The following is a 19,284-nucleotide window of genomic DNA, read 5'->3' on the forward strand; positions in this document are numbered from 1 at the left end:
AATCATAACAGTTGAATTTTAACTCTGACAACTGCCAAACCCGGTCAATAGCTTCCAGCACACCAAGATGCCAAGACTCTCAGCATGGTACCACCAGAGCCACCTCTCCACAAAAAGAGCCCAAGAGAGGAAGTGACACGATATATATAGACCATTTTTACATCACTTTCATGCATCTCACATGTACCAATGGTAGCTTATTCCTGACTTAGGACATCTCAGGGGTCTGTCAATTGTTTCTGATTTGTCATTTGCTAGCACATGTCAGTGATAGGCCATCCATTTCAATACTTAATAGTTCAGTGGAGGGGTGTAGATATTCCTGTTTTGTTAGACTATGCAGGGTGGAGTAAATTTAATGTTCACTCCTTCAGGAGACACAGTGACAATCACGGATCATCATGGATGACTCAGGGACTCCAAGAACCATCCCACAAGTCAGAGTATGGGAGCAGAAAGCAGAGGACACACCAGAGAAGGAATGGAGCCTCAGAGAGGGGCTACTCTTCCAGGCCAGGGAAAGGCAAGTGGAGTCAGGTTTGTGCTCAAACAACCCCTGTATTTGAGCAAGAAAGGGAGGCAGGGTCTTCCCTCCAAGAGAAACTTTCTGTGAGGCAGGCAGCCTCCTCACCATTCTCTTTCTATTCAAAGCTTAGATGACAATCCATTGGAGTATTGGAGGGGCCATCAAAGCACTGGTCTGGGTCATACTAGGATGCACTTCCTGATGGAGCTGAGCTCAGGACCCAGGAGTCCAGGGGTCTGCCTTAGCTCCATGTCAGGGACACATTTAGGGTGCTGAGCTCATCTCCATCAGGTTATCAAGGGGCACCTTCACTTGAGAAAGACAGGGTGACGGTTATTTTCAGGGCATCCTTCTTCCTGGGCACCTCTCAAATTCAGACCTGATAGCAGGTCCTGGGTTTCCATGGTGATATGTGAGTGACTAAAATGTCAATGACTCTTGAAGGTTGCAGATAATGGGGATTCGCATCAGGACCTAAGCCTCAGAGAACTTTCCTCCAGCACACAATCCCTATCTTATCCATATGTACAGTGTGCTGAAGGTAAGGCTATTCTATTATTGGCCATTTCTCTGATATTTAGAGATTTAGAGATGGAAGTGTCCTTAGAGACCACCTAGTATCTCCTGCCCAACTATATGCTAAGAAATCTGACAACACAAGTGAAATGGGTGAATAATTACAAACATATAAAGTCACCAGAGTAATGAAAGAGGAAATGGAATACTAAAGCAACTGCATCACAGGGAAAGAAATTGAACAAACTATGGAAGAACTCCCTGACAAAAGGGTGCCAGGGCCATATGAACTCACATGTGAGTTCTGCCCAACATTCAAAGAATGACTAACTCTAGCACTACATGAATTATTTAGAAAAAAAGGGAAAAGGAAATCCTCCCAAATTCTATTTATGAGACAAATATGGTTCTGATATCTAAATGAGGGATCCAAAACAGAAAAAAAAACTATAGATCAACCTCCCTAATGAACATTCATGCATAAATTTTAAACAAAATACTAGCAATAAGATGACAACATCTCATCACAATACTCATAGACCCCAGGCAGGTGGGATTCATACCAGGAAGGCAGAGGCTTTGACAACAGGGCCTACATTACCAGAGATGGGTTGTTGGGGTGATGCTTTGTGCCTCAAAGAAAAAAAGGGGTAAACTGAGGAGTTCAGGGGATGATTAGATATCTGGGGTGCAAACAGGAGCTTATCAGAAGCAAACTGAAGGTGCCTCTCTGTGCTTATCAAAAAATCTATGGGAGAGGCCAAGGGAGAGTCTCTTTTAAAAACCCTTCCTTATAGGTTTCTGTTACTCAAAGTTACCTTCTTTCAGCAATGCAGAGGATTAAGGAAAAGGGTTTCCTTATGTGCTCTCTGACCTGGGATACTTCTGGGGTTTGGGTGTGTCCAGGCGAGCCAGTAACCCATCTCACACCTCGCTTGGCTTCATGTATAAGGAGAGAACAGCATTATACTTAGTTCTTGCCTCTCGTGTCTCTGAAGATCAATGGGATTCTCCAGGTAACTTGCTCTGGGTGAAGGGCTATTGAAATGTCACAGTTATTTGTCCCCTCCACACCCTTCCATTACCAGCAGAAGTGCCCCCAAGTCTTCTCTTCTTCAGTATGTGTTTCTCCAGGTTTTCCAGCTTACCCTCATGAGTCCTTTCATCAGCTCCATCTCTGCCTGTTTTATAAACATGCTCCAGTTTCCAAATGGCTGTCCTAAAGGATGGCTGATGAACCTGCACACAGTGTGGCCCAACTTCATCTCCCTCCTTTGCTTAGCTCAGAGCCTGTGATACATCAGAGGACAAGACACTGACCTGTTCCCAGTGCTCTGTTGTACTGGGAAGGCCCTGGAGCCCTCCGTGCATTTACACTGCTGTGCTCTGCTTGGCTACCTCCTCCTCTGTTGATAGCTGGACTCTATCTGGGTAGACAATCACCCTTTTTCTGCCAGATAGCCTCCCTTTGGATCTGACCCCTCCTCCTAGCTCATTCAGATAGGTTTCTGTGATAGCTGATCCTGAGCTAGGTGGCATCTCCACATTTGACAAGGATGACTTCTATGTTTTATAGGTAATGAACTGTCCAGGTTCATGCATTCTTATCTCAAGTGATACATTAGACGTCTGCATCCAATTGGGAATCCATCCTTTACTGGGTACTTTTGGATGAAAGTCTGAAACAGACACTAATGGCTGACCTGGAGTCCAACCCAAGACATATAAGACAGAGAGCTTGAGCAATGGAGCAAGGCTTTATTGGAGGAAGGGAGGAGGATGGAAGGCCAGTGTCCATGGAGTGGGAGGGGGAGGAAGGGAGATTAAGGGGGGAGCCAGAAGTCTGTAAAATACTAGGGGGTCTCTGTCTGAGATGGAGAAGGGGGGAATCTTTTATAGGGTGCTGGTCTGGGATTAGGTAACCTGGATTGTCTCTATTGGGCAAAGTTGGGGTGCTTGTGGTTGAATTTGGGGTTGGGGGATTTTAGTTCCCAGGCTTGTCTAGTCCTTAATATGGTGCAGACAGTATAAGTCCAGAACATCCATCCACCATGGATTTCTCAGATCATAGCAGGGAAGTAGCAGTGCCTGAGGAAGTGGAGCTACTTGCTTTGTTCTGGAGTCCCGTGAGGTTCCAGGGAAGGGGTGGGGGGCTGTCAGTCTTGGTAGGGATTGGGGAAGAGGAAAGGGGGGTTTTGATCCCAGGATCTATCAACTAACACTCACCTGGCTGTCCACTGTGTCACTGAAGATTTCTGTGTTTCATTCAATGGAGAATGCTGGGGCCAGTCAGGGCTGTAGTTATAGGTACTGGATGTCTGACCTCATCTCCCTCCAGAGCTGCCATTATCTTGTCACCTACCAGAGAAGTGATATCAGACAATTAGAGTCAGAGATGTCTCCAGGTGTTTGGGGAACTATGGCCCCTTGAGCCCATCCCAGTCAGCAATTAGGACAGAATAACGAGGGCTCAGTCAAGAGTGGGAGCAGCTGAGAAGCTTTTTCTGCTCCCTAGTAGAGATTTTGTGCATTAGAGCCAAACAAGGGCAAGTGGTGAGCCCTCAGGATTAGGCAACAAGGCTGTCTGAGGCTGCTCTTCCCTGTCCTGGACGGTGAGCCTGATGGGGCCTCCTTCCAGTTGCTCCTCTTCTTATGCTTCCAATTGGCTCTTTGTATAAGAGACAGTAAACTGAGTCATGCTTACATCTTGTCCCTGCTCTCTCATCTCAGAGCCTTAAAGACCATTTCTGAAGATGTGATTTTGACTTGAAAGAAGGAAGTGGACCAATCACACATGAGAAAGAATAAATAATTAATAAATAATTATTCTGAGAGCAATCAATCAACATTAGTGAATAATCTTCCCTCTTCGTGCCCTTGCACACCATGTCTAAAAACATATGGTGTATGTTCATTTCAGGAGAGATAGACTTGAGGACCTTCTCCATCACTTCATATAAGTCTGTCCAGATTTCCTTGGTTCTGGCCATTATATCATTTCATACAATATTTTCTATCAAGTTCACATGCCATCATTTTTTCCACCAATCTCCACCTAATATTGTTTCCTTTCTAGATACAGACATGTTCAGGTAATAGTTTGTCAATATTTATATTTTTATGTTCTCTATTCATGGCCTGAGCTCTGGGGATGGTGGGTGTATGGACTTTGGGAGTAATTCCCAAACAATAAACACGTGATCAAACACAATCAGTAAAATAAGTTCCCCTATCTGAGTCAAAGAGTGTAGGCCAGACCCAATCAGAGAACAACCCCCCTCATAGCATTTGAGCAACATAAGCTGCCATGGCACTAGTATCAGGTAAGGCATCTATCCACCTAGTGAATGGGTCCACTATAACAAAACAAACTTTCTAATGTCAGAAAATCCCTAGGCGAGTCTATGCTAATGTGGGCACTTTCATGAAATACATTTATAAAATAATGATAATGGAGAGATCCAAAGAGTAGAAATGGGAAAAACAACAATAATGCAGGTGACTAAAAATGATATGCAAGATGTGATTATTAATACAGAAATTCTACAAACAGAGGAGAAATGCTATTGGAGATGAATAGAGATCATTAATAATCAATAGTTAATAACCAGCTGCTCTGGGATCCAGAAAGGAATATTCAGGTTGGCTCATGTCTACTTCCCTCTCAACTTTTTGGTAGTATATTTTTGTTCTTAAATGATGAGCCAAGTCAGAAGAAAATTAATAGGCAAAATAGAAATTGTTATATCTCCATTAAATTCAAGGCCAGAAATGTGATATGAAGATCAACTGAATGAATAAAAGATGTTTAGCTTAAAAAATAGTTAGCCACAGAAATATATCAAGGATCTTTGTGTGAACCCTAGTTCCAAACCAGTTACCTCTTGGCATTTGTCCTGACTCCAAGGCCTCTGGTATAAAGGGTGAAAATTATGGTTCAGACTGAAAAAAATCTAAATTTAAAAGGTCGCCAAGGGAAATTCCAAACAATAAAATACCCACGTGTGATATTGAAATCACTTTAAAAGTCTAATATATATATATATATATATATATATATATATATATATATATTAATTTAAGGTAGCCAAGGAATTCACTTATGTTATTCCTAAATGAAACACCTAAGTCAGCTGCTAAATTTTTATGGTGTTTTAATTACAAACAGGAGGAAGAAAGTATTAGAGGGACAGAGAGAGAGAGAGAGAGAGAGAGAGAGAGATAAGGGAGAGAAGGAAAGAAGTTAAAATACCCACTCTGGCTCAGGCTGAGCCAAAGTGGGCTTTAAGGCCCTGGATAGCCAAGACTAGGAAAGGGATCAGTCCTTATCACGTACATGACCAATCTGAAGGGAAACAGTCTGCAGGGCTCCTCCAACCTCAAGATCCAGCCTCAAACTGACTCTAGCCCTCCTCACAGGAAGCCCCAAGAAGTCCAGAGGCTGTTCTCTACCTTATTTCCTGCATCTCACGTGTGCCAATGGTGGCTCTAGCTGGACCTAGGACTGCCGAGAGGTCTGTCCTTTTTGCACATGTCTGTTGAAGGCCATATTCCCAAATAATTAAATCTTGAGTTTGCTGCAGCCCTTCCGAATCTTGTTACCCTGATGTGGGTGGAGTTTCCAAGACCTGATTCTGTTATTCCAAGTATCTCTATTGTTATTGATCAGGAAATAGCTAAATCGATCTTCTAAACTATGGTCTGAATAGGGTGGAGTAGTTTTGAAATTCATAATACCCCTCTGAGGCCCAAGGAAGACTAGTCTCTCTGATGGGTCTTGTAAACAAACCAGCTATGAAATTACAATAGTTAGAGATAAGAGGAAATGGGGGAGAGAGGGAGGGAGGGAGGGAGAGAGAGAGAGAGAGAGAGAGAGAGAGAGAGAGAGAGAGAGAGAGAGAGAGAGAGAGAGAGAGAGAGAGAGAGAGAGAGAGAGAGAGAGAGAGAGAGAACAAAACCAATGTTTTCCTGTGCTCATTGACAAAAGCCAATTAGGGGGCAGTCCCCTTTGGCAGAACAGTGTATGTTCAAAATAAATTCAACTAACCTTCAGTTCAATCAACCACACCCCAAGGTTCATTCTTGATCTTGATGTAATGTAGGTTTTCTGGCATCTTTCTGCAACAGTTCATTCTCTGGATTTAGGAGTTAGCAAGCTTCTTCCTTGAAGATCTTTCTCAAATCAAAAAAAAAAAACTTTTCAAAATCTTGGATTTTTATTAAAATACAATCCCCCCTGAAGCGTGTGTTTAAAAAAAAAATCCAGCTCAGCTCAAGATGCATTGTTGAGTTATGGGGGTGTATGAGTCAGTTATTAAAAGAATTCAAAAACAATAAAAACAAAACAAACAAAAACAAAACAAAAATATATATAATGGGAAAATATGAAAGTTAAACTTTGGGAGAAAGGGAAGAAAAAAAATTCAAAATCAGAATCAAAATACCAAAATCTATGTATATAAAATGTTGAGTAAGCAAGAATAAATACATAATAAGCTCTTGTACAGGTCCAATTTAAAGTAATTTCTATTCCACAAGTCTGTAGGATAGAATGCAGTAATATTTCATTTACCCATTTGCAGCCAAGACTACAGGAAGTTGCCATACTATAAGAAGGAAAAAGAACTAGAATTCTATTTTGATAGGGAAGTGTCATTCCCTGGTCTGACTTTATTTCATTCTCAGGGATATCAGGAGCCAGCATTATAGTCAAATTTTGGTACTTGTATGAGGATTTCATAAAGAGTGTAGATACAAGGAAGTCCTATGACTTAACATATGTCAATTGTCACAACCTCAAGTCCACATTAGTATTTCCTGTGTGCTCTTTTGGCACTATTTGGGTTAAGTCTGTGCTCCTTGTTTTTATCCCATTTCCTGGAATCAGACACAGACATTAATCATTATCCCATAATATTTGATCAATAAATGGCAGGTTCCCACAGCCTAAAGCTGTTTGGGTATGTATTAATAATATAACAAGTATGTATATTTAAACATATTACTGCAGAGAGAGAGAAAAAATTTAATTGTATGTACTTTTTGTACAAGAAATGAGAAAAGGGGGGAAATTAAATATTCAAAAGAAAAGCAATAATAAAAAAATAAGGGAGAGAAAAAAATCAGGAATTCAATGTGTTTTTTAAAAAATAACATTCACTTGTCAATGGATTATTATCTTCAATACATGTGATAGGATATAGTCATTCCTTGGTCTGATTTTTTGCATTCTCAGGGATATAGGGAGCCAACATGATAGTCAAATTTTGGTACTTTAATGAGAACTTCATAAAGACTGTAGATACAAGGAAGTCCTAAGACTTAATGTATGTCAAACATTGCAACCTCGAGCCCACATTAGTAATTCCTGTGTGCTCTTTTTGCACTATTCAGGTTAAGTCTGTGCTCCTTGTTTAGATCCCATTTCCTGGAATCAGACTCAAACATGAACCCACAGTTTAAAGCTTTGGGGTATATATTGATATTATAGCATATATATATATATATATAAATATATATATATATATTTATATAAAACATATTATTGCAGAGAGAGAAAAAATTTAATTGTATGTATTTTAGTACAAGAAATGAGGAAAAGGGAAAAAGTAAATATTCAAAAGAAAAGTAATAATAAAAATAAGGGAAAGACAAGGAAAAATCAGGAATTCAATGTGTTTTTGAAAAATAGCATCCACTTCTCAATGGATTATTATCTTCAATGCATGTGATAGGATACAGTCAATCAGTCTCAGCAGAAGATGATCTCTTTACATGTGAGCAATGATTCCAAGAGTCCTTCTCTCCAACTTTTATAGATGTTGGAGTAGTTAACAATATTTGGAATGGTCCTTCCCACGAAGGCTGAGTTGCTCCAGTAAGCTGGAAATTCTTAATATACACCTTGTCTCTTGGCTTCAGGTTGTGAAGTGAAAAGTCTAGTGGTCCGGCTTGTACTGCAGTTCCAGATTCATGGAGTTCACGCAGTTTATGCTATAATACCTGTATATAGGAAGCAATAGTAGTATCTGCCCCTAATGGTGATGTGTATGCTGGGGAGAAAGGCTTAGCCTGTGTAGGAGGATGTCCAGAAAGCATCTCAAATGATGAGATGTGTAGGCATTAGTACCTCAAGTATTTTTTGAATGAGCACCACTTAAGTTATATTGTTGTGCAGTCATTTGGATTGAGTTATTATTTTCCCAATATCTATTCCTATAGGTATCATTCCTAAAATTGTGATTTCCATTATCATTATTAGAGTTATTTCTATAATTGTCACCTCTGTGGTTGTTATTAAACTGCAGATTCCTTCTGAGTACCTTTAGTAAAGTTCTACACTCTGCCATTCTGTGGCCCTTCTTCTCACAGAATTGGCAGGTAACAAACTGATAATTAGATACCTGGAGAGGGGCAATGGCCATTGGTTGAGTATCATGCCCTCTTTCCAGGTTTCCAATCTTATCTGTTAAAAATGTCAATTGTTTTTATGATATCATTATTCTCTTCCTCCTTTCCTTTGTTTCCCTTTAAAACATATAAAGCTGTTTTCTGCAATTCTTCAAGGTCCATCTCTGGCTATCTTGGGCAATGTGTTCTAAAATAATCTCTAATCACTTTGCAAGAGTTAGTGACAAAGTGCTTTCTAATTGTTCTTAAGCTATTTTCTTTAGATAGGTCAAAATCCAGGTATCTACCCCCATGAATCTGGAAGGTGATTCTTTCTCATTCTGCTCAGGTACTTCCAATAATAAAGAGCCTTCCGGAGCACAAATTATTGTGGCCTGTAGTTTGCATAGTTAATCTCTCCCCAGCAAGTTTGTGGGGTATCTGGGCATTAAAAGAAAAGAGTGTTCAATGGTTAGGGGTCCCACACATACCATGACAGGAGAAAGTTTTGGTGTTCCTGATACACCTACTGCATTTATAGAGCCAATAGAGTCACATTTTGCATCTGCCTTGGGTACCAAGACCAACTACAGGCTCCAGAGTGCACAAAACAATGGTAGTATGAATTCCCCACCTTTAAGATGACATAAGGTTCCTTACTATGTGTGTGGGGGGAGGGGGATGTACAAGGATAATTGTCATTAAAATATCAGGGTCTGTAAAATCAAAGGCTTCATTCTTTGATTCCAAGGCCCTTCCCCCACCCACCTAGTCACACCATCAGAAAGATGCTTGGGCAGTTTTCTGAGATTCTCCACATGGATGGCGATTTTCACCCTGGGTATAGTATGGACGAGCTCCATTTCTATGTATTATTTCGTATTTTGTTGTGTACATTCTTTTGTCTCAGTTTGAGCATTGTCATTTTCCCAATTTCAATTTCTATAATTTTTATTTTAAAATTTTGATTCCTATAGTCATTATAGTTATTTCTATCAGTTCTAAAGACGTGATTTCTATGATCATTATTACAGTCATTTTTTTCACAATTGTACATCTCAAGAAACCCATGTTTCCTTTAAGTAAACTGCTCCTATAGTGCTCTATTGGGTATTAATTCCACATTCCTTTGTATGCAGACACTTAGGAGGAATGGTAGTTTATTTTTATAATATAGTAAGATATTAAGAAGGAGAGAAAAGGGGAGAGAGAAAAGGAGAAAGCTCTGGATTCCTCTGAGACAGGTAGAAATTCTAAGGCACCAGACAGGGGAAAGGTGTTTCAAGATGATGGGTCTTTCTCAGAACTTAACGCCTCCAGGAAGGGCAAGGAAGTCAACCTTACACCCACCACTATGACTGTCTAAAAGGAAAGCAGTCTGAGGTCTTCTTAACAAACTCTTCCAGGGGTCCAGTTCCACAGCCAAATGTCTCTTCACTCCAAGTCTGAGTGTCTATCTTCCAGTCTCTCCTCAAGAGTCTGTCTTCCCTCCAGCTCCAAGTGACTGTCTTCACTCCAAGATTGAGAGTCTCTCTTTACTCCATCTGAGAGCCTGTCTTCAAGTCTAACTTCAAGTAACAGAATGTCCCTGTGTGTCTCTGTTTCCACTCTTAAAAGACCTTTTTCTCTTGTGTCATTTCCCCTAAATTTTATGTCTACCAATCACAGCCAACACTCCACCTCAAGACTGCCCATTCTTTCATATGTGGATCACAGACCTCCCACTCAATGTATGAAATGGGTGGTCACACCTTTTGTGGTTAGATCACACCTTTGTGTAGTTAGTTCATGCATTTTGTGGTTAAAATGGGTAGATCTACTTTGAATACTGGGTTTACACTTTGGGGATTAAAATCTAAAAATAGACAGGCAATTACAATGTAATCTTCACAATCAAGGAAGAGCTAAGTACCTTCATTGTTACAATCAGGGAAGAGCCAAATCCAATTTTCACAATCCCCCTGATGTTCATTGGGAGACTACTCTCCATATTCATCACTTAACATAATCATCTTGTAACCCTAAAAAACTTCTAACCACAGATGTATACAATATTTTGCTTTCTTTTTTTAATAAACCCTTACCTTCCATCTTGGAGTCAATACTGTGTATTGGCTCCAAGGCAGAAGAGTGGTAAGGGTAGGCAATGGGGGTCAAGTGACTTGCCCAGGGTCACACAGCTGGGAAGTGTCTGAGGCCAGATTTGAACCTAGGACCTCCCGTCTCTAGGGCTAGCTCTCAATTCACTGAGTTACCCAGCTTCCCCCAATATTTTGCTTTCTAAAAGGAAATTACAATAGTTAGAGATAAGAGGGAAATAGAAAAGAGAAAAAGCAAAACTAATGTTTTGCTACGTGCATTGACAAAAAAAAACAAATTAGGGGGAAGTTCCCTTTGGCATAAAAGTGTACATTTACAATAAATGTTCAATCCCCTTCTTTTCGATCAGTTGCAACCAAAAGTTCATTCTGGATCTTCTTGATACAGTCTAGGTTTCTGCAAACATCTTTTTTCAAAGAGTTCATTCTTCTGGATTCAAGGAGTTAGCAAGCTTCTTTTTGTGAAATTCTTCCCAAACAAAATTTTAAATCTAGGATTTTTTTTTTAAATACAATACAATCCCCCCTGGAACAGGGTGTTCACCAACATGCAGATCAACTTAAAATGGTTGAGTTATGGGGTATATGAGTCAATTATCAAAAAATCAATATTCAGAATCAAAATATCAAAATATATGTAAATAAAATTTCTGAATAAATGAATACATTCATAATAGGCCCTTGTTATTAGGGTCCAATTAAAGTAAATTTCTGTCCTGCCAATTTGTAGGGGGGAAATGCAGTAATATTTTATTTACCCATAATAAGCTAGGGCTATAGGAAGTTGACATATCTTAAGAGAGGGAAAAAAAGACTAGATTTTTGTGTTAAAGGGAAAGTGTCATTCCCTGGTCTGATATTTCATCATTTCTCAGGGATATGGGAGCCAGACTAGCCAATTGTTAGGTACTTTCATAGAAAATATTTTGAAAGGAGTGTGATTAAAGGAGTCCTGTGTCTTAACACATGTCAAGTGCCACAACCTTGAGTCTCAAACTAGGTACAAGTCCTTTCATATTGGCGTAGAAGTTCATCAAGTCTACAGGGATTGGTTTCTTTTTTGACCTGTGTAATCTTTTGGCACTTTTCAGGTTAAATCTGTGCTTCTATGGCACTGTGTAGATAAAATCTATGTTTCTTTTTTGATCCCTAGAATCAGACACAATCACGAATGACAATCCCATAACATTTATCAATAAGTGGCATGTTTCCATAGTCTAAAACTTTTGGGTATGCATTTTCATGCTAAGCAAATACATATAGATATATTACTTATTGCAAAGATAAAAAAGTTAAAAGAAAACCATTTCAATACAATTACATGTGCTTCAAATGCAAAAAAAAATGAGAGAAAGAAAAAAACTGGAAAAATATAAAATACTGTATAGCACAAATAAAGTGCAATAAAATAATACAGATCCATCAATAGGGAAGTCTTATCATAATCAATAGTGAAATACAATACATATAGTCAATTATTCATTATCAAAAAGTGTATAATCAATCTCAGAGGTACTATATTAAAAAATCCATTTCTTCTTCTTTGCTACTATTTGGATGGGACACAAAACTGAAAAAGGGTTAATGTCAACAAACATAAGTTTGTTGAGTCTAAGGGGAACCACCTTCTATCCCATGTGGAAGGTTTTTAGCACACTGAGTATTTTTTGTACAAGGTCCACTTAGGTTATACTGTTGTGGAATAAGTTGATTTGAGTTATCATTTTCCCTATTTCTATTTCTATAATTTTGATTTCTAAAATTTTGATTCCTATAGTCATTATACTTATTTCTATCAGTTCTAAAGTTATAATTTCTGTGATCATTATTACAATCGTTTCTATAGTTATCATTTCTAAAGTTATTGTTATACCCTTTTTCCCCTAGCCAGTTCTTATAGACCATCAATACATGACCTTTTTTTCCCAAAGTAAAGGCATGTTATTGATTTATCTGTGGATTCCTGCAAAAGGGGTTATGGTCTCTCCATGATTTTTCAGTTTTCTTTTTAACATTTCCATTTTTTTCTATAAGTCTCCCTCTGATTTACTGTTTTTCCCACATCTTTTTGTATGGCCCTCATAAACATAGACTGCTACTCTCCTCAGTTCACAGCTATTTTTAAAGTAGTCTTTTACCGCTGTACAACAATTCTTAACGAATTGTCTACATATTTGTCTAATGTCTCTTTCTCTGGGTAGATAAAATTCCATATATGTGTTTTGTGAATCTTAAAACTATTCAGACTCTACTTTAGAAGATTTGATTAAGCTATCCCCCATTTTTAGCAATGGGGATACTTGATCAGGAATGTATTGGGAACTTTTAAAATTACTCCACCCTTCTCAGACAGTGCCTTAGGGGAAGATAATGTTAAAAACTCCTGATTGAATAGTGAAAGCCCCCAAGTCATATCTTATAATAAAGCCAAAACCTTAAGCTGGTCTATTTTTAGATCTAATACAAAAAGGGTGTTAAGTATCTGTAAAGGTTAAATCAGTACCTAAAATGTCAAACAACTTACAAAAGGCAAGCTTAACAAAGAGATGTGAAGTACTCAGAGGATTTAATCTAAACAGAGAAGGTGAGAACCAAAGAAGATGAGAACCAAGAATCGGCAGTCCTAGGGGAAAGTGTCTACTGTGATTGGTAGACATGAAAATTTAGGGGAGATAACATAAGAGAAAATTATCTTTAAAAGGAGATCAGTTGAATTGAGTGATTTGGCTGAACTCAGTTCAGGAGTTTTGAGTTCAGTGGAGAACTGGAACTCAGCCTGGAGGATTCCCCCTCAGACAGCTTCTTGGAGATGATCTTGTGGTGCGTGATAAAGACTGGCTTGCTCTCCCTTAAGCTCTGGCCTAGGCCATTTGGGCCTAGGCCCTTTTATACTGCTTGGCTCAGCCTGAGCCAGAGCAATTAATCCTCTCTCTCTTTCTCTCTCTCCCACTCTCCTTCCCTTAATTCCTTTATTTATATTAATTAAAATCTCCATAAATCCCCAGCTGACTTGGCTACTTTTCATATTTGGGAATTTCCCATGGCAACCACTTATTTAGATTTTAAGTCAAAACACTAAAATTATCTTTACAGTTTGGCCAAAACCTATACAGTTTTGGGTATTTACAGTTTTAACATTCACAGTTTCCCACATCAATAAGTCTGTCCATAAACTAAGAGGGATTCTCATCTATGTCATGTTTGTTCCTTTCAAATTTAGACCATGAATCTGGTCTATCAGAGCACACTCTCATGGCTATCAATAATGCTTCTCTGGCCTGGTTTAGTTTTGTATAGTCTGGTCAATATTGGGGTTCTATTGTGGATTTGCATTGGCCAATAATTTGCTCCCTTACCTCGTTTCTGATTAGCCAGAGATGAATTTATTTTTCTCTCTGTTTGTCAGAAATTTTTCTAATAAATTTTCCACATCTATCCAAGTGGGATTAAAGGTTTTGAATATGTTCTCCAGTCTTTTTATAATTAATATTGGTTCTTCTTCAAATGAAGGAAGGGCTTCCTTGAGTTTATTTAAAACCTGAGAACTGAAAGGTGTATGTTTTCTTATAGATAACAAGTTCCCATTTTTATTGAAAGTTGGAATTTCCCTTGAAGAGAATAAACTTCTATCTGAATTTTCTCATGTTTCTGACCCTAGGCTTCTTGCTCTATTTTCAATGGGATAGGTAAGAGAAGGGGAAGAGTCAGACATGCTGAAGGGGACGGGATGTGGGCTCATCTTGCCAGAAAGATGAGAGGTAGGAGGAGTATGGGAAATGAATTGGGCAGGGTGAGAAGGAGGGGAAAAGGAAGAAGAGGTAGGGTCTGGGGGGAGGAGGCAGAGGGGGTGGGGCAGGAAGAATGGGCAGGGTGTGAACTTAGAGTGGAGGGGTGGGGTAGACAGTGTGGGTGGAAGGAGGAGTGGGTTGTATAGTAGTATGTTGGGTATGGGAGGAGATGATTTGTGAACTAGGAGCCATATTGTCTAGAGCAAGATGGGACAGAGATTCTCATAATGAGGAAATGTGGAGAGATAAGTCACTCCTATGATGGGGTAGTTTTAAATTCATTTCATTGTTTTTTATAAAAGCCATAATCTCCCCCAAAATTTCCTCTATAAACTTAAGTAGAGTATTTAGTTCCACATTTTGTTGACTAGTAGAAGTAACAGTTGGTCAGTTTGACTGGGAAATGGGTTTTTTAAGGAGAGACTGACATGAATCTCTTATCTGATTCTCTAGCTAATGTACAGTATTTTCCAGGTTTCTCTTGGAGAAAAATAGATACAATATTACAGCTGAAACAATTAAAATCCCAACCAGGAGCAGTGCAGAGTATAGCCATTGCCATGTATTCTCTGGGATTATGAAATAGAGAAAGAATAATTTTTGTACAATTTTGGTTATTTTACTGAAAAGCCAGTTGATAATTAAGTAGTGTGCTGGCTCTAACCACATTTTTTTACATGTTTGGGTGTGGTCCTTTTTAAAGTATTTAGTCCAAATAACTCTTCTGGGTGAAAGGGCAGAGCAAGATGAGGCTAAAACTTAATACAATTACTTTTTCTAGCAGGGCTCCTTTCTCCAGGCTTTCTCACTGCTAGTTAAGAACAATCCAGCCAGCTAGTATCTTCAGTGAGGATTGGATAATTGGGTTGTTTGTTCCCTAAGGCAAGGGAGATTTAGAAACAGCTCCCACAGTTAAGACATTAGGGTCCTGTTGCTAAGATTAAAAAGGTAGGGTTCTATTTAAGTTAAGAAGAAAAGAAAAAGAAATTTGAACTTACCTCCATAGCTGATGAAAATAAGCTATTCAAAGCTGACTTAGGGATAGTCATGATAAAGGAAAAGTTTAGGAAAGTTAAGAAGATTGAGGGTATTTCATCACAACCAACATGGTCAGCCAAATTGTTAATTTTATTTGGTTGGATTTAATATTTAAATTGATAAGTGGATCTTAGTGGGACTTAGAGCAGGAGAAAGAGGAAGGGAAGACAATGGAGAGTCTAATTTCAGGAGGAGAAAGACAGATTAGGGAGACTCATAGTAATAAGAAGAGAAGGAAGAAGCTTTCAAATAGAGATGCTTAATATGGGATTCAGGCATCCAGCGGATAGATTTCAAAGGAGTCATGAGCTTGGATCCGAAAAAAATATACATGGAAATTAAATACAAATCTAGGAATATGCATATTGCATTATCCCCATCTCTTTATAATCTATATTTCTAAATATTAATATATCTTTTGAAAATAGAAATGAACCATTCACATTGATATACTCCCTAATCAGTGTTCAGTACCTCTTGAATATATTAGAAGGGAAGCAACAAATTGGGAAAAAATCTTTCAAACAAAAACCTCTGAATATGGTCTAATTTCTCTAATGTATAAGGAACTCAATTTTACAAAAAATCAAGTCATTCCCCAATTGAGAAATGGACAAGGGACATGAATAGATAATTCTCACATGAAGAAATCAAAACCGGACTTCCAGGTTAACATGGCTGCAATCTAGACACAAATCGCTTCCTCTCCCCAGCACCAAACAAAATAGACGACCTCAAAACGGCATAAAAATCACCTTTGGAAGAACAGAGGGACTCTCCAGGACCCCCACAGAAATGAAGGTACCTGGGGCTTGAACATTTCCACACTATAAGAAGGAGGAAAAGCTTGCACAAAAACGTGAACTAAGCCGCCCTTCCCCCACCCACCCCACACCCCACCAAACCAGAGTAATATATCAGAGCTCTCACTTGGATAGCAAGTGAGTGAGGAAGTCTTTGTCTGGGGGGGGGCACACCAGGGTCCTTGGGATGTAAAGACTGCAAGGAAATGACCTCTCAGGGCTGTTTCATAGGAGAATCCTGCTCTGAGCAAAGGGGCAGCCACACTGAATATAGGGGTGGTTGTGCTGAACACAGGAGAGGCCTCACTGAGCATAGGGGTGGCCTCGATAAAAACAGGAGAGGTTGCGCTGAGCAAAGGGATGGCCGTGCTGAACAAAGGGGTGGTCGCTCTGAGCAAAGGGGCAGCTGCGCTGAACACAGGAGCAGTTTCGCTGAGAACAGGGGCATGCACTCTAAGAAACCTCGGAGGCTGGGAAGAACTAGTCTGAGGCAACCTAAATTCACAGAAAACCGGCCCATATCACCCAGACCCCAGAACAAAAAGGAAAGGGGAACAAAACCATCAAAAGGATGGCTCACATGGCCCAAAATCAAACGTCCAGGAAGAAAGGGAAAAAGGTGACTATTGAAAACTTTTATGGCAGGAGTACCCAAGGAAAAGAAGAAAAAGAGGATGAAACCCAAACAAAATCAAAACATGCCTCCCAAAATGGAAATTACCCACAAGCTCTGAAAGAACTCAAATTGGAGCTTACCGAAAAGATGGAAACCTTCTGGAAAGAAAAGTGGGAGAAAGAGATCAACAGTCTGATAGACAAGACTTCACAATTGGAGAAAGAGCTGGAAGCATCTAATAGAAGGGCAGACAAAGCTGAAAAGAAAAACCAGTCCCTAAAGACCAGAATTAAGCAACTGGAAGACAAGTGAGCATGCAAAACAGCAAGAATTAATAAAGCAAAGCCAAAAAAATATATATAGAATTAGAAGAAAACATAAAATATCTCACTGAAAAGGTCACAAACATGGAAAACAGAGGAAGAAGAGACAATGTGAGAATTATTGGTCTGCCCAAAAAAACAGAGATAAACAAAAACCTCAGTGCTATACTACAGGAGATTATAGAAGAAAATTGCCTACATGTTCTGGAGAAAGGAGGCAAAATAGAAATAGAAAGGGTTCATAGAACACCCTCTATACTAAATCCCCAAAAGACGACCCCCAGGAATGTAATTGCCAAATTCAAGAGCTTCCAAGAAAAGGAGAAAATCCTACAAGAAGCTAATAAGAGGATCTTCAGATACAGGTGGGCATATATTAACAAATTAGGGAGGGCATAGATCAATGAAATGGAAATGCAAATCAAAAAACTTGAGAATGAACAAATTAAAAACCACCAGAAGAAAACCAAACTAGAGGTCCTAAAAATTAAGGGAGAAATGAATAAAAATCGAAAGTGATAGAACTATTGCACTAATAAACAAGAATAGAAGCTGGTACTTTGAAAAAACAGACAAAATAGACAAAATTCTGGTCAATCTAATTAGAAAAAGGAAAGAAGAAAGGCAAATTAACAGCACCAAGGATGAAAAAGGGGACCTCACCTCCAATGAAGAGGAAATTAAGGCAATCATTAAAAACTACTTTGCCCAACTATATGACAATAAATATACCAACATAGGTGATATGGATGAATATTTAAAAAAATATAAATTGCCTAGACTAACAGAAGAAGAAATAGATTTCTTAAATAATCCCATATCAGAAAAAAGAAATCCAACAGGCCATCAAACAACTTCTTAAGAAAAAATCCCCAGGGCCTGATGGATTCACCAGTGTATTCTATCAAACATTCAAAGAACACCTAACCCCAATACTATACAAACTATTTGACATAATAAGCAAAGAGGGAGTTCTACCAAACTCCTTTTATGACACAAACATGGTATTGATCCCAAAGCCAGGCAGGCCAAAAACAGAGAAAGAAAATTATAGACCAATCTCCCTAATGAATATAGATGCAAAAAATCTTAAATAGGATACTAGCAAAAAGACTCCAGCAAGTGATCAGAAGAGTCATTCACCATGATCAAGAAGGATTTATACCAGGGATGCAGGGCTGGTTCAATATTAGGAAAACCATCCACATAATTGACCACATCAACAAGCAAACCAACAAAAATCACATGATTTTTTCAAAAGACACAGAAAAAGCCTTTGATAAAATACAACACCCATTCCTATTAAAAAAAACACTACAAAGCATAGGAATACAAGGGTCGTTCCTAAAAATAATAAACAGTATATATCTAAAACCATCAACTAATATCATCTGCAATGGGGATAAACTAGATGCATTCCCAATAAGATCAGGAGTAAAACAAGGATGCCCATTATCACCTCTATTATTTGACATTGTACTAGAAACACTAGCAGTAGCAATTAGAGAAGAAAAAGAAATTGAAGGCATTAAAATAGGCAAGGAGGAGACCAAGTTATCACTCTTTGCGGATGACATGATGGTCTACTTGAAGAATCCTAGGGATTCAACCAAAAAGCTAATTGAAATAATCAACAACTTTAGCAAAGTTGTAGGGTACAAAATAAACCCACATAAGTCATCAGCATTTCTATATATTTCCAACACATCTCAGCAGCAAGAACGAGAAAGAGAAATCCCATTCAAAATCACCTTAGACAAAATAAAATACTTAGGAATCTATCTCCCGAAACAAACACAGGAACTATATGAACACAACTACAAAACTCTCCACACAACTAAAACTAGACTTGAACAATTAGAAGAACATTAACTGCTCATGGGTAGGATGAGCCAATATAATAAAAATGACCATCCTGCCCAAACTCATTTATCTATTTAGTGCCATACTCATTGAATTTCAAAAAAAATTTTTTTTATTGATTTAGAAAAAAACATAACAAAGTTCATTTGGAAGAACAAAGGATCAAGGATATCCAGGGAAACAATGAAAAAAAAATACAAAGGAAGGGGGCCTTGCAGTCCCAGATCACAGACTATATTATAAAAGCGGCGGTCATCAAAACAATTTGGTACTGGCTAAGAGACAGAAAGGAGGATCAGTGGAATAGACTCGGGGTAAGTGAC

Source organism: Monodelphis domestica, chromosome 4, assembly GCF_027887165.1.
Source record: "Monodelphis domestica isolate mMonDom1 chromosome 4, mMonDom1.pri, whole genome shotgun sequence".
Classification (NCBI taxonomy): Eukaryota; Metazoa; Chordata; class Mammalia; order Didelphimorphia; family Didelphidae; genus Monodelphis; species Monodelphis domestica.